Source organism: Rana temporaria, chromosome 1, assembly GCF_905171775.1.
Source record: "Rana temporaria chromosome 1, aRanTem1.1, whole genome shotgun sequence".
In the NCBI taxonomy this organism is placed as follows: domain Eukaryota; kingdom Metazoa; phylum Chordata; class Amphibia; order Anura; family Ranidae; genus Rana; species Rana temporaria.
This window is the reverse complement of record NC_053489.1, coordinates 568,758,656-568,772,993: the sequence shown is the minus strand read 5'-3', so window position 1 is coordinate 568,772,993 and position 14,338 is coordinate 568,758,656.

Genomic DNA, 14,338 nt, shown 5'->3' with positions numbered 1-14,338 from the left:
TTATGTCATATGTTTATTTTCATTAAGAAACTTTGTGATTTGTGAGGTGGTTATGGCGTTCCCTGATTTTCCCTGTGCTGTGTTTTACTCCATTCATGTGTCTTATTCCTTTTTGTCCACAAGATGGCACCCATCTTATTATTTCCACTCTCTTCCGCAAACAGCTTCGTTTATGCGTTGCACATTAACACGTGCACGCTCCGTTCTTTTCTCTCCCATAGTCTCTATTATATTGCCCTCTTCCATCATGGCGGATGTGGCTATATATAATGAGCTATGTGATGACGATCTCCCAGGCAGCCAATCCCCGTAGACGTCCGTATTGTGACGAAACGCGTAGGAGGAGCTTAGCCGTAGTGACGTCATCACGTTAGAAGGAGAGACACGTGACGAACGGAAGTACGAGGCAAACGGAAGGTCGAGGAAACGCCATCCTATCCACGCTATATCCCACATGCGAATTTACCAAGTCTTTGCTGTAAGTGCACACTTGTTTTTATTAAAACTCAGTTTTTATACAGTAACGCACTATGTGGTTTCCTACCATTTTTTATTTTATGAACACATCAACGCCACATTGTTAATCTGGAGCGGATCTGATCAGGATCTCTGTCCCCTGGAGCTCTTATGCTGGTGTTAGTAGCAGTGTCTGGAATAGTCTTTTCAAGGAAGACTTTAAACATCCTTATATCCTATGAGACCGTTGAAAGTCCGGTCTTTTTCTCTGGTAAGGAGATTTCAATTCCCACACATTGGGTGTCCTTTTATCTCATCTTCGGTGGAGGATCTTTTTCACAAGCAGATAGTGTTGGTCACTTAAATTGGACTCAATTCACTGTTATTTATGGACTATGTTTTATCACACCCATTGATCAATTGGATGGGTCCGATATTTTGAATTGTTCATCCTTATATTCACTTATTATGTTCACTTATATTATTCATGGTTATTTCACTCACCATTTTCAAGGATTAAGATATTAAGCGCTGTATTATCTTGTATTTTGTAAGCATAATTTATGCAGTCATGTCCATCTGGAAATTTGGAAAATGTGCTGTTTCACCTGGTATGGTTAGGCAGCTTTTCGTTGCCAGAGCAGATAACCCTTTCAAAGGGTGAGCAGAAACCACTCCTTTAGAGTATATTGGCAATGTGTTTATTGAATGTGACATCCTATTAGCTGTCATCCATATCCCTGGCTTCTTGAGCCAGTGGGATACATACTGTCATGCCCATCTGTGTATTCCTCTTATAGAGTCTGAAGAGGGATGTTTGCTTGGGAAAGCTATGAGACATTGCCAGAGAAATTAACCCCTTCACAGGGTAAGTGGGAATAACTCCTTTGAGTGTATTGGCCACTTGTTTAATAAATAAGACAACCTGTTGGGTATCATCATCCTAATTTCTGGTTGCTTAATCAAAGCATGTTTCACACAGTCATGTTCATCCACGTCTTCTTTATTGTAGAGCATGAAGAGGGCTGTTTTGCTCTGAGATTGGTAATTACCAAAAGATAACCTTTCCACAGGGTTTTGCATACCATTTAACAAACCAGCCCATAAAAATAGTTTGCTTAGTAACAAACCCTAATGCTGCGTACATACGATCGGATTTTTGTGTGGGCCCCATCGGACTTTTCTCTATCGGAGTAAAAAAAATAGAACATGTGTTAAATTCTTCCGATGGAAAAAAATCCGATGGGAAATTCCGATCGTCTGTGTGGAATTCCGTCGGAGAAAAATCCATACATGCTCAGAATCAAGTTGACGCATGCTCGGAAGCATTGAACCTAATTTTTCTCGGCTCGTTGTAGTGTTTTACGTGACACGTTTTGGACGATCGGAATTTAGTCTGACAGTGTATATGCGAGACAGCTGGAACGGAATTCCAATGTAAAAATCCATCGGATTTTAGACCATCGGAGAATCCGATCGTGTGTACGCAGCATAAGGGGTTAACCACTGCTAGAGGGAGACTGAAGCATCCATCTACACTGCTGTAACAACCTAACAAAACGGACCTTAGTTTACAGACTAACTGTACTAGAATACATTAAGCTTGTGTATTACAGGGGTATTTATATTTAAAAAGCGTAATTGTGGCCGGAGCTCCACTTTAAGGACCAAGCCTATTTTTTATACTTGGTGTTTACAAGTTAAAATATTTTTTTTTGCTAGAAAATTACTTGGAACCCCCAAACATTATATATATATATTTTTTTTCCAGACACCCTCGAGAATAAAATGGCGGTCGTTGCAATACTATGTCACACCGTATTTGGGCAATGGTCTTACAAGCGCAATTTTGAAAAAAACAAATTTTTCAATAAAATAATAAGACAACAGTAAAGTTAGCCCAATTTTTTATATTGTGATAAATAATGTTACACCAAGTAAATTGATACGCAACATGTCGAGCTTCAAAACTGCGCACGCTCATGGAATTGTCTATATTTTAACCACTTGCCACCCGCCCTATAATAAAAGGACGGCGGCAAAGTGGTTTCAATATCCTGACTGGATGTCATATGACGTCCTCAGGATATTGAGCCGCTGAACGCCCCCGGGAGCGTGCATCGCGGCGATCGTTGTTGCAGGGTGTCAGTCAGTCTCTCTGACGGAGACTCTTTACCACGTGATCAGCCGTGTCCAATCACGGCTGATCACGATGTAAACAGTAAAAACGGTAATCGGCTTTTCCTCACTGTCAGACGCGAGCAGAGGAGAGCCGATCGGCTGCTCCTCTGACAGGGGGGGTTTGTGCTGATCGATTATCAGCGCAGCCCCCCCAAGGATGCCCACACTGAACCACTAGACCACCAAGGATGCCCACCACAGGTATGCCACCCTAGACCACCAGGGATGACAATCAGAAATAATGGATGCCAATCAGTGCCCACAATGGATGCCAACCACAATGGGCATCACTGATTGGCAGGCATTATTGTTTGGCACTGATTGGCATCCATTAGTGCAACACACTACAGTACATTAGTGCCACCTATCAGTGCCCATCTATGCCCATCCGTGCCACCTATCAGTGCCCATCCATGCCGCCTATCAGTGCCCATCCATGCCGCCTATCAGTGCCCATCCATGCCGCCTATCAGTGCCCATCCATGCCGCCTATCCGTGCCCATCCATGCCGCCTATCCGTGCCCATCCGTGTCACCTATCCATGCCCATCCATGCCGCCTATCCGTGCCCATCCGTGCCGCCTATCAGTGCTCATCCGTGCCGCCTATCAGTGCCGTATATTAGTGCCCATCATCAGTGCCTATCAATGCCACCTCATCAGTGCCACCTCATCGGTGCCCATCAGTGCCGCTTTATCAGTGTCCCGCCAGTGCAGTACCATAAGTGCCCATCAGTGAAGGAGAAAACGTACTTATTTACAATGTTTTGTAACTGAAACCAAAAAAAAACTTTTGTTTTTCTAAATTTTCGGTCATTTTTTTATTTTTTTGCAGAAAATAAATATCCCAGAGGTGATCAAATACCACCAAAAGAAAGCTCTATTTGTGGGAACAAAATGATAAAAATCTAGTTTGGGTACAGTGTAGCATGACCGTGCAATTGTCATTCAAAGTGCAACAGCCCTGTATGGAAGTGGTTAAAGAAAAATTTGCAAGTCACATTTTAATGCTATGCATTTGAACCTGTATTTTTTTATTGTTTTATAGTATAGTTTTTTTTTATTGATTAGTATTAGTAGCGTGGCACATGATATATATCAGGCATATGCAAATAGCGGACCTCCAGCTGTTGCATAACTCCAAGTCCCATAAGGCATAGCAAGACTCTGACAGCCACAGGCATGAAACCTTGTGGGGAAGTGTGGGAAGTGCAGGTAGCTGCTTTTTAGTTTTTTAGTTCAGTTTATGGTATTTTTTTAGATTTGGCAGCTCACAGGGTTTTATCTACCCGAGTTACAGAGTAGGTCTTTTGCTAGAAGTATTGTTTTCGCTCTAACGATCGCGGCGATACCTCACATAAGTGGTTTGAACACCGTTTTAATATGCAGGCACGACTTACGTATGCTTCCGCTTCTGCGTGTGAGCTCAGCAGGACTGGGCACTTAAAAAAAAAAGAAAAAAAAAATTATTACCGTATTTATCGGCGTATAACACGCACCCCAATTTTAGGAGGGAAGTTTAAGGAAAAAAACTTATATTTTAAATAAAGAACTTTGAAGCAAAATTAGGATCACAGCTCATCAATGCACCCTGATCAGTGCCCATCTGCAGCCATTAAATTGCCCAACAATGCACTCTGCTCAGTGCCCATCTGCAGCCATTAAATTGCCCAACAATGCACCCTGCTCAGTGCCCATCTGCAGCTATTAAATTGCCCAACAATGCACCCTGCTCAGTGCTCATCTGCAGCCTATAAACTGACCAACACTGCAGCCTGTTCAGTGCCCATCTGCAGTCTCACCTTTCCCATTTTTACAGCCTCGCCAGTGTCAGATTATCCCTGCATCTTCGATGGAAGAGGAGGAGCGAGCGGCGCAAAATTTACACAGAGTCATGATCTCCTGTGTACCCAGCGCACCGTCACTCACAGCCACGCCTCCTGGCCCTGCTCATATGATAGACAGAACAGTGGACCAATGCGGGGCCAGGAGACATGGCTGTGCATGACGGAGCGCTGGGGACACAGGAGATCGTGGCTCTATGTAATTTCAGCGGCGTTCGCTCCTCTTCCCTCAGACAGCAGGGATCGGCATATAACACGCACCCACGATTTTCCCCTGATTTTACAGTATTTATTTTACAATTTATTTTTACGCTGTCCTCTTAAAAAACAAAATGGTGTCACTTTTATTCCTATTACAAGGGATGTAAACACCCCCCTATAATAGAAAAAAGCATGACGGGACCTCTTAAATCTGGGGTCAAAAAGACCTCAGATCTCACATTTACACTTTACATGTCTCAGGAGGGGAGAGGACCTGATCAGCTCCCCCGCTACCGACGGCTCTGGTAAGCGGCTGAGACAACCGGAGTGCGGTGGGAGGGGGCCCTCTCCCGCCCCCAATAAAAGTGATATTGCGGCGAATCGCCGCAGAGACCACTTTTATCAGAAAGAGGACTGTCTGCCATTTAAAAATATACTGGGGTTTTGGCTACTTTCTGCTGCCATAACCCCAGTATTATACATCAAAGTACCAACATATAACGACTGCGGGCGGTCCGCAAGTACAGTAGTTAACAGGCAGCAGCTGCAAAGGATTCTAGGAAATGTAGTACCCCATCTAAAATGGCCCCATAGCTGTCTATGGAGACAGAACTACAAGAGACAGCCTGCTCTGGGAGAAAAGGAAGTAGAGACTCCATCTTGCTGATCTGAGGAGATCTGTCAGACACCACGAGGCAAGAGAAAAGACTGGACCTACAGGAGAGGTGCTGCCTCCCAGGTCAGTCCACCGCGTGATTTCAGGCATCCACAGCCAGTCAGAGACATCAACCCTGATAGAGGAGGATCCCAGGTGCACATCCAGATGCACCTGCATCGACTGTGGTGAAGGGTTCTAGTGTGAGGTGACCAGTCGGGTTGCTTGCCCGTTTTCAGGACATTCGTTTGGGCCTTAATGCAGGATTCGATGAGAGGGCATTTGCCCATTTGCAGGAAACAAGGACACTGAACACAGATAGAGTCTTATGGACACTGTATACAGACATCATTGCTCTTAGTCAGTTTGCTGACACCTGTAGTGCTACAGGTCAGATACAGAGACACTGTATACAATCTGAGCCAGTTGTCTTGTTTGGCCTTGCTATTCAGGAGTTTAAGTACACCGAGAGTGGCTAGCTGAAGATACAAGCCTCATTCTTTTTCAAAGGGCCTGATGTTACTAGTTCCATATGGGCACGCACACACATGCTCAGGGCTCTGTATATGCAGTGGGTGTGCGGGACAGTTTATCTGGGAAGCTAAGCCATTAAATATTGATTTGAATACAGTGCTTGTCATTGGGCCTGTGGTGTCAGGAATCAGAAGGGAGAGGTCTGACATAAAGAGGATCAGGCTTCTGCTCTCCTCCTACCTGAAATGGTAGATCCACATTTGAGTAGAGGTAATCAATCTGATATAAAGTGTCATATTGTGATTTTTTTTGCCATTTTAGTGTGCCTCTGCTCTTGGGGTTATTCTCAGGTTGGGAATTCCCTGATAGCAGCCTGAATACAGTATTAAGTGTAGCGCTCACCCCCGAAGGAGCCGGTGGTTATAGATTGGGTGGCATGTTACCTCTGTGATCCCGCCGTCTAGGGTAGTTGATGAGAGTCAAGCAATGGAATGTCCACACAGCAGGTGTCTTTTCTTGTGCTTTTATTTACCCAACACGGTAAAACAGTAAAACTTGAGGTAGAGAGTAAAGATGTATGAGGAGAAGAAATAGCAGATTCAGGTGTAACAGAACGGAAACAGTCCTGCTTCCAACAACACTTCGCTTTTGTCGCCACTCCAGCCGGAGTGGGTATAGTGTACCTGGACAGGCCTCTCACACCGACCTGGCAGCCAGAGTATCACTCGGAACTTTGAGGGAAAAGATCTCTGCCACAGACCCTCCCTAGAACTTAGATCATGGAGACAGTCCTCCTTGGTAGAATTTGTGTTTGAATCTCCTTCAGGTAGTGTCTTCAATCAGGTTACCGACTGACAGGTTGCTGACATCCAACCTTTCAGTGTCCGGTTACATTGATCCCCAATGGATTGTCTAGGCCCTGTTGGATCGCCAGCCTCTCTTGGCTCTCCTCAGGCGGACTCCCCACCGAACAGCTATCTTGCTTGGGATCTTCTAAAGAATTGGGGACCCAGTCGAACACTGGGGCCCCGCCACAGCTTTAAATGTTTCCGGGCTAACATGGTCCCAGAACCAGGAACACCCCGTGGTACGCGCACCCCGGCCTGGTAGGCCATCTCGCCAGGGAACCGCGATGTGTGGTCACCCTAAAGGTGGGTGCCACCTCAAGAAAGAACCCCGCCCCAATGGCGTCTGCTCCACAAGTACCCTCCCCAGCATGCCCGGCAAGAGAAACTCCCTCCTGATTGGCTGCTGGCAAGAGGCACCCCAGCCTGAACTCCACTGGCGCCACCTGACGCCCCGCGGTGATATAACACCCCGGCAACAACAGAATGAACCCACAGCACAGCGCAGCTAAAACAGAGACCCTTTATAGAATTGAAATCAGAATCAGAGTCTGTACACTCTGATTACCCCCTAAATTTTGTCAGCACCGGTACTTAGAAGTAACCAGGCGCTACATAAGCTATATTGCTCTTAATCTCAGTTATTGCTCTCCAGTTGATTGCTTGAATATATGGACTGTTACTGTCTGTTACTTTTCCACAGAAACCTCACAGTAAAGACAATTTCTGTGTTTTATCATAACGTGTCTATTTCTCATTGGTCCTTTCACTTACACTATTGCCAGGTGTGCCAGAGGGGAATAAGGTGATGGTAACTGTAAGCGCAAATACATAGGCTGGGATGTTAGCTAGATAAGCAATTAGTCCATAGCAGCAGTGGCGGCTGGTGCTCAAAATTTTTGGGGGGGCGCAAACAAACGAAAAACAAAAAACAATTGCAGCCTCACTGTGCCCATCAAACGCAATCACTGTGCCCATCAAACGCAGCCACTGTGCCATCAAATTCAGCAACTGTGCCATCAAATGCAGCCACTGTGCCATCAATTGTCGCCACTGTGCCATGCCATCAATTGTCGCCACTGTGCCATAATTTATTGCCACTGTGCCCATCAATTGTCACCACTGTGCCATGCCATCAAACACAGCCACTGTGCCATCAATTGTCACCACTGTGCCATGCCATCAAACGCAGCCACTGTGCCATCAATTATCGCCACTGTGCCCATTAATTGTCACCACTGTGCCATGCCATCAAACGCAGCCACTGTGCCATCAATTGTCGCCACTGTGCCATCAATTATCACCACTGTGCCATCAATTGTCACCACTGAGCCATCAATTGTCACCACTGTGCCCATCAATTGTCACCACTGTGCCATGCCAAACGCAACCACTGTGCCATCAAACTCAGCCACTGTGCCATGCCATCAAACGCAGCCACTGTGCCATCAATTGTTACCACTGTGCCATCAATTGTCACCACTGTGCCCATCAATTGTCACCACTGTGCCATTGTGGTGTCCCAGTACAGGTATCTGCTGTAGGCCCTGTCAGATTGAGGCCCTCGGCTTGTGGGGTCTCTCCTGCAGGGACTCAGCTAGTTATGATGTGATTTATACTGTTATGGTTGATAATACGTTTATTAGGTGTGTATAGCTTTAAGGGGTTTAGTCAGCCATCTCATGTTCAGTCAGAGTGTATTACCATCTCATGTTCAGTCAGAGTGTATTAGAGTCGGGAGGACTAAATGCTAGACAAGACCTTATTGTGTTGTGTTATACTACAGGTCAGTCTCTATGATCCACAGCTCTCAACCAATGGGCTTCAGTCTGATCAGGCCCTTATAAGGGATTGTACTTCCTGTTTAAGCCAGTCTAGACTATACACAGTTCCTGGCAGAACAGAGCAAAACACAGTCAGAGAAGAAGTGCAGGCCAGAAGCCTCCAGTTCAGGAGAAAATACAGCAAAGAGTGGAGTATCCCTAAACATTACAGAACCAGTACTTCAGCTCATTTATCGGATCAATCCGTTATTCCGGCGAAAAGCCTCAAGTCTACAGACACTTCAGTAAGTGTATCTATTTTTCAGCCTAGTTAGGCATAGGCCCTGAATTACTAATCCGGCTTTTGCAGCCGAGTATATATATATATGATCAGCTAAGCTCAAGCATTATCAGCCGTGTGATCCAGAGACTGCCTGCAGAACATTTTGACACTCTGTTTAAACGCTGTGAAGATTTTGACACCTGCCTTCATGCCAGTAAAGCCTTCGTTGTTTTAACCCCTGTTGTGGACTGTGTTATTACCATCCTAACTAGCGGGGATACGGAGGCCCCCGGAGCTGTAGTTTCCCGGGGTATTCCAAGACTACAGTGGCGTCACGTGACAGAGAGGGTTAATACCATCTGGCCCTCACTAAGGGTTAATACCACCTGACCCTGGGCTCCTAGCCCCAAGAACCAAGTAGCTAACCATCAAGCGCATGTGTGTGGCCATGGGGCTCACCCTCCCCGGTCACCACACCATCAATTGTGACCACTGTGCCCATCAATTGTCACCATTGTGCCATGCCAAACGCAACCACTGTGCCATCAATTGTCGCCACTGTGCCCTGTAACATTCTGCCAGATTGACCCCTCCCCCGCCCGGCATTTACCTTTCTGGGGTCAGCCATCCTCCTTCCACCGTCCCTCGATGTCTTCTCCCGCTCTCGATGACGCTTCAGCCAATCAGAACCGGTGAACCTGATTGGCTGAGACGCCTGTCAGTGTTAACCAGGGAACACCCCCCCCCCCCCCGTGCGTCCCCTGGTTAACTATTTGAAAGCCGTTTACAGCCCTCAGGCCATCTAAATAGTGGGCGGCAGTGACAATACATGGATTCATGCAATGTATGAATCTATTTATTGTATTCAGTGGCGGTGCAGGAGCGAGAGGGGGTGACGCTCCTGCGCCCTCTATGGACGCACCGCCACTGCATAGCAGTATATCAAACAGTTCAGGGGTTAATCATATACCATGATAGATCAATGGTGGCTGCTGTCCTTAGAGAGGGGGGAGTGCTACACTCATATATGTGCACAGGGCCGCCATCAGGGGGGTACAGGCAGTACACCTGTAAGAGGCCTGGAGGTCCCCAGGGGCCCGGATGGCAACCCCCTTTAACCCCCTTTTTTTGGGGCGGTTCTGGAGGTCCCCAGGGGCCCGGAGGCCCACAGGGCCCCAGATGGCAACCCCCCTTTTTTTTATTTATTTTTATTAAAAAATTATATATTTTTAAATATATTTTTATTTTATTTTTTATTAAAGGGCCAATTTATTTATTTTTTAGAGGTCCGGAGGTCCCCAGGGCCCCGGATGGCAACCCCCCCCTTTTTTAATTAAAAAAAATAATATTTTTTTTAATATATTCTTATTTTATTTTTTATTAAAGGGACAATTTTTTTTTTTTTAGGGGTCCGGAGGTCCCCAGGGGCCCGGAGATCCCCAGGGCCCTGGATGACAACCCCCTTTTTTTTTTTATAAAAAAAAAAATATATATATTTTTTTTATTTTTTTTATTTATATATATATATATATATATATATATATATATATATATATATATAGCGCCCCCTTACTTCCAGTATGGGCACTACGCTAAAGTTAGTGGCGAATGGGAGAGTTACCTTGCTCTCATTCACTATTTGTTTAAAATTTGGGACTTCTGTCATTCCAGAAATGTCCACTGGGTCAGTCTGTGGTCCAGGGATGCAATGTCATCCCTGGCCAGCAGTTGGCGCCAGAGGGTTTCTGGCGGAGTAAGTTTCTCCAGCAGCCAATCAGAGGAGCTTTTCTCTTGCGGGGCGTGCTGGAGAGGAGTATATCTGTGATAGGTGTCATGTGTTCTAAATTTTTCCCACCTGGCCATAGTTGCAGACTGCTCGGAACCTCATCCGGAGGTACAAGGGGACCCCAGTCGGTTTAGACTGGGTTCCCGATTCTATTGAAAGGATCCCAGACTGGGTGCCGTTCGATTGGGGAGTCGGTTTGAGGGGGACCCGGAGGCAGGTGGTCCAACAGAGCCTGAACAAACCAATTGGGGATCCGGTGACCAGAGTACTGACAGGTATGTTTGCTGTCATCTGGTGACCAATGCAAAAAATCTACTGGGAGGATTTGCTCTATCCAGGGGCGGACTGACCATTGAGTCACTCGGGCACTGCCCGAGGGCCCCATGCCACTAGGGGGCCCCATCAGGGTTGCCAGGCTCAGTAAAACCAGGGACAGTATGTAAAAATCTGTGTTTTTTTAGATCTGTCCCTGATATGTCCGAAACTGACATGCTTTTAATGTGAATATCCCAAGATTTTAGCTGCCCTGCCTCTGCACTGCCTCCTGGCGTGGTGGCCATCTGTAAGCCAGAGGGGCCCCATAATCTTCTATTGCCCGGGGGCCCCATGAGTTGTCAGTCCGCCCCTGGCTCTATCTAGCTCAGTTATTGTAATAGGCCTGTGGCAGGGACCGTAAAGGGGACGTCCTAGACTCATAAGTTTGTAGGCAGCGAACCACACAAAGGTGTGGATGAGATGGGAAGAAAGGGTAAAAAAAACCGACTGAAGTCCGGTCTTAGTACGACGTACGACCGTAAACCTCACCCCCTGAGGCGAGAACTGGCGTCTGGAAATGTCCAGAGCTCTGACGTCTGACACCCGTTTAATGGAGATCAGACATAAGAGAACAGTCAATTTAAAGGATAGTAACTTCAAGGACAGCGAATCATTGTCGTTCCAATCTGAGAACATGGAGAGAACTTTGGTCACGTCCCAAGTCTGTTGGTACTTGGGCCGTGGGGGTCGTTGAAACCTAACGCCCCGTAGTAGGCGGCACACTAAAGGGTGTCTTCCTACCGGTAGCGAGTCAACGGGAGAGTGGTAGGCTGAGATCGCTGATCGATATACATTGAGGGAATTGTAAGACTTCCCGGATCCATAGGATTCCGCTAAGTAATTGACCACTAGGGTCACAGGTGCTTGAATGGGATCAACCTGTCGTTGATCACACCAACGAACCCAGAGTTTCCAGGCTGATTGGTATGCCGACCTAGTTCCGGGGGCCCAGGCCATGGTGAGGAGATTCCTAGCTGCTCCTGAAAGGACGCAGCCTGCACCGGGCACCCCGAGACCAACCACGCGAGGAGAGGAAGTGAGTTGTCCACGAGTAATGGATGTAGGTCCCCGTTGGGGCCGGTGAGAAGGTGAGGGGAGTGAGGGAGGAGTCTGGGGAGATCCACCGTCATCCCCAGGAGGAGAGGGAACCACGGTTGCGTCGGCCACCATGGTGTGATTAGAACGGCCGCCGCTGTCAGGTGTGTAATGTGAAGAAGAACCCTGAGGATCAGGGAGAAGGGGGGAAACGCATAGTGCGTCCCTCGGGGCCAGGTCTGGCGAAGGGCGTCTACCGCCTGAGCCTCCGGATCCGGTCTCCAGCTGTAAAACTGTGGGAGTTGGCGGTTGAGGCGGGACGCGAAGAGGTCTAGGGTAAATGGACCCCACAGGAGATTAATACGCAAGGAATACTGTCTGCTCCAGTCGCCAATCGCTGGAATCGGACAGGTGACGGGAGTTCCAGTCCGCTACTATATTGGAGATGCCGGGAATATATTCCGCGATTGGAATGATGTTGCGTTCCAGGCAGAAATGCCAGAACTCCCTCGCGAGATCCGCTAGGATCTTGGAGCCCCCCAGCCGATTGACGTATTGGACAGCGGAGACGTTGTCCATGCGAAGCAATATACAACAGTTGAAAGCGTGAGGTAGTAGACTCTTGACGGCGAAAAAGGCTGCTAAGAGTTCTAACGCATTGATGTGAAGTAGTGATTCCTCCGCGGACCACGTCCCTCCTGTGGAGGATGAACCGCACCGAGCGCCCCAGCCATGGTGGCTGGCATCCGACTCCAGAATGAAGTCCGGGTTGGAGCTGAATATGGTCTTGCCGTTCCATTCTACGGCATGGCGCAGCCACCATCGAAGCTCCCCCATGGCTTCCGCGTCCAGCTGGACTTCGTCCGCGTAGCGAAGCCCCTGGCGGAGGTGAAGGGCTTTGAGCCTCTGAAGGGCTCGGTAATGGAGGGGGGCAGGAAAAATGGCTTGGATCGACGCTGCCAATAGACCGACGAGACGTGCCAGTCCGCGTAAGGACACCCTCTGCTTGTTGAGCACGAGGCTGATCTCCTTGCGTATGGTCAAAAGTTTGGTCTTGGGTAGACGAAGGACCGCTAGGTTGGTGTCTACCAGAAATCCTAAAAACTCCATCTCCTGAGATGGGATAAGGACCGACTTTTCGTGGTTTACTAGGAAACCCAGGTCTTGAAGTAGGGTAACTGTCCAGGATGCATGGACGTTTGCTTGGTGGGGTGAGCGAGCCATTATGAGTATGTCGTCTAGGTAGACGATCAATCTCACACCTCTGCTCCGTAGGGATGCTATTACAGGTTTTAGTAACTTGGTAAAACACCAAGGAGCTGAGGAGAGACCGAAGGGAAGACAAGTGAATTGCCACACTCTGTCCCTCCACAGGAAACGGAGTAAGTGTTGAGAGGACGGATGGATGGGAACTGTAAGGTAGGCGTCCTTCAAGTCCACCTTGACTAACCATTCCTCCGGGCGTAAGAGGTCTCTTAGGCAGTGAATGCCTTCCATCTTGAAATGTCGGTAGACGACATGTTGGTTGAGGTTCCTCAAGTTTATGACCGGCCGGAAACCTCCGCCCTTTTTTCTGACTAGAAAAAGGTTGCTGAGGAAACCGGGAGAGTTTGAGTCCACCTCTGTTACAGCTAGTTTGGTCTGGAGATCCTGTAATTCGTTGCCCATCAGACTGGCGTTTGGGATAGAAAACCGGATGGGGTGAGGAGTATGGTCCATCACTGGAAGGGCATATAATTCTATTTGGTAGCCCGCCACTGTATTGAGTATCCACGAATCTGCCGTAATCGCAGACCAGGCGTGGATAAAATGTCTCAACCTTCCCCCTACAGGTATTTGGGACAAATGCAGAGGTATCGTACTCACCGGAAGGTGGTCTGGAACGGGGGGTAGCCTCTAGCTCCTCGGCCTCTCCATGGACGTCCCCGGGGGGGGAAAAAGGGTGCTGGTTGAGCAACCGGTACGGAGTAGGGCGGTGGAGTCTGGTACTGCACGGGAGCTCTTTGGAATGGCCTGGAGGAGGAGAAACGGCCGGCAGAGCGGCCTCTATATCTACCGGCCTTGTGAAAAACTCTATTGTTAGTCTTCTTCAGAGACGTCTGGGCCTTGTCCAGGCTGGAATAGAGCCCTACCATTTTGTTTATGTCCTTTATTAAGGAATCTCCGAATAGCATGCCGTCGGCAGACGGCCCCGGTTCAGAGTCGGCCAGATGGGAGAGTTGGGGATCAAGTCTCATGAGTATTGAGCGTCGACGCTCCATGGAGCATGCAGTATTTGCTGAACCCAGGAGACACACCGCTCTCTGGGCCCATCCCCTAAGTTGGGATAAATCGACGGGTTGTCCAGAGGCGGAAGCCTGCTCACTGAGATTTAGGATCTTTGTGATGGGGCCAAACAGGTCTAAGACCCGGTCTTGGATCATTTTGAAGGACCTCTCTATCCCCTTTTTAGAATATTTCCCACTCTTAGTGAGGTATCTCAAGAGGATGGGGTCCACCTCA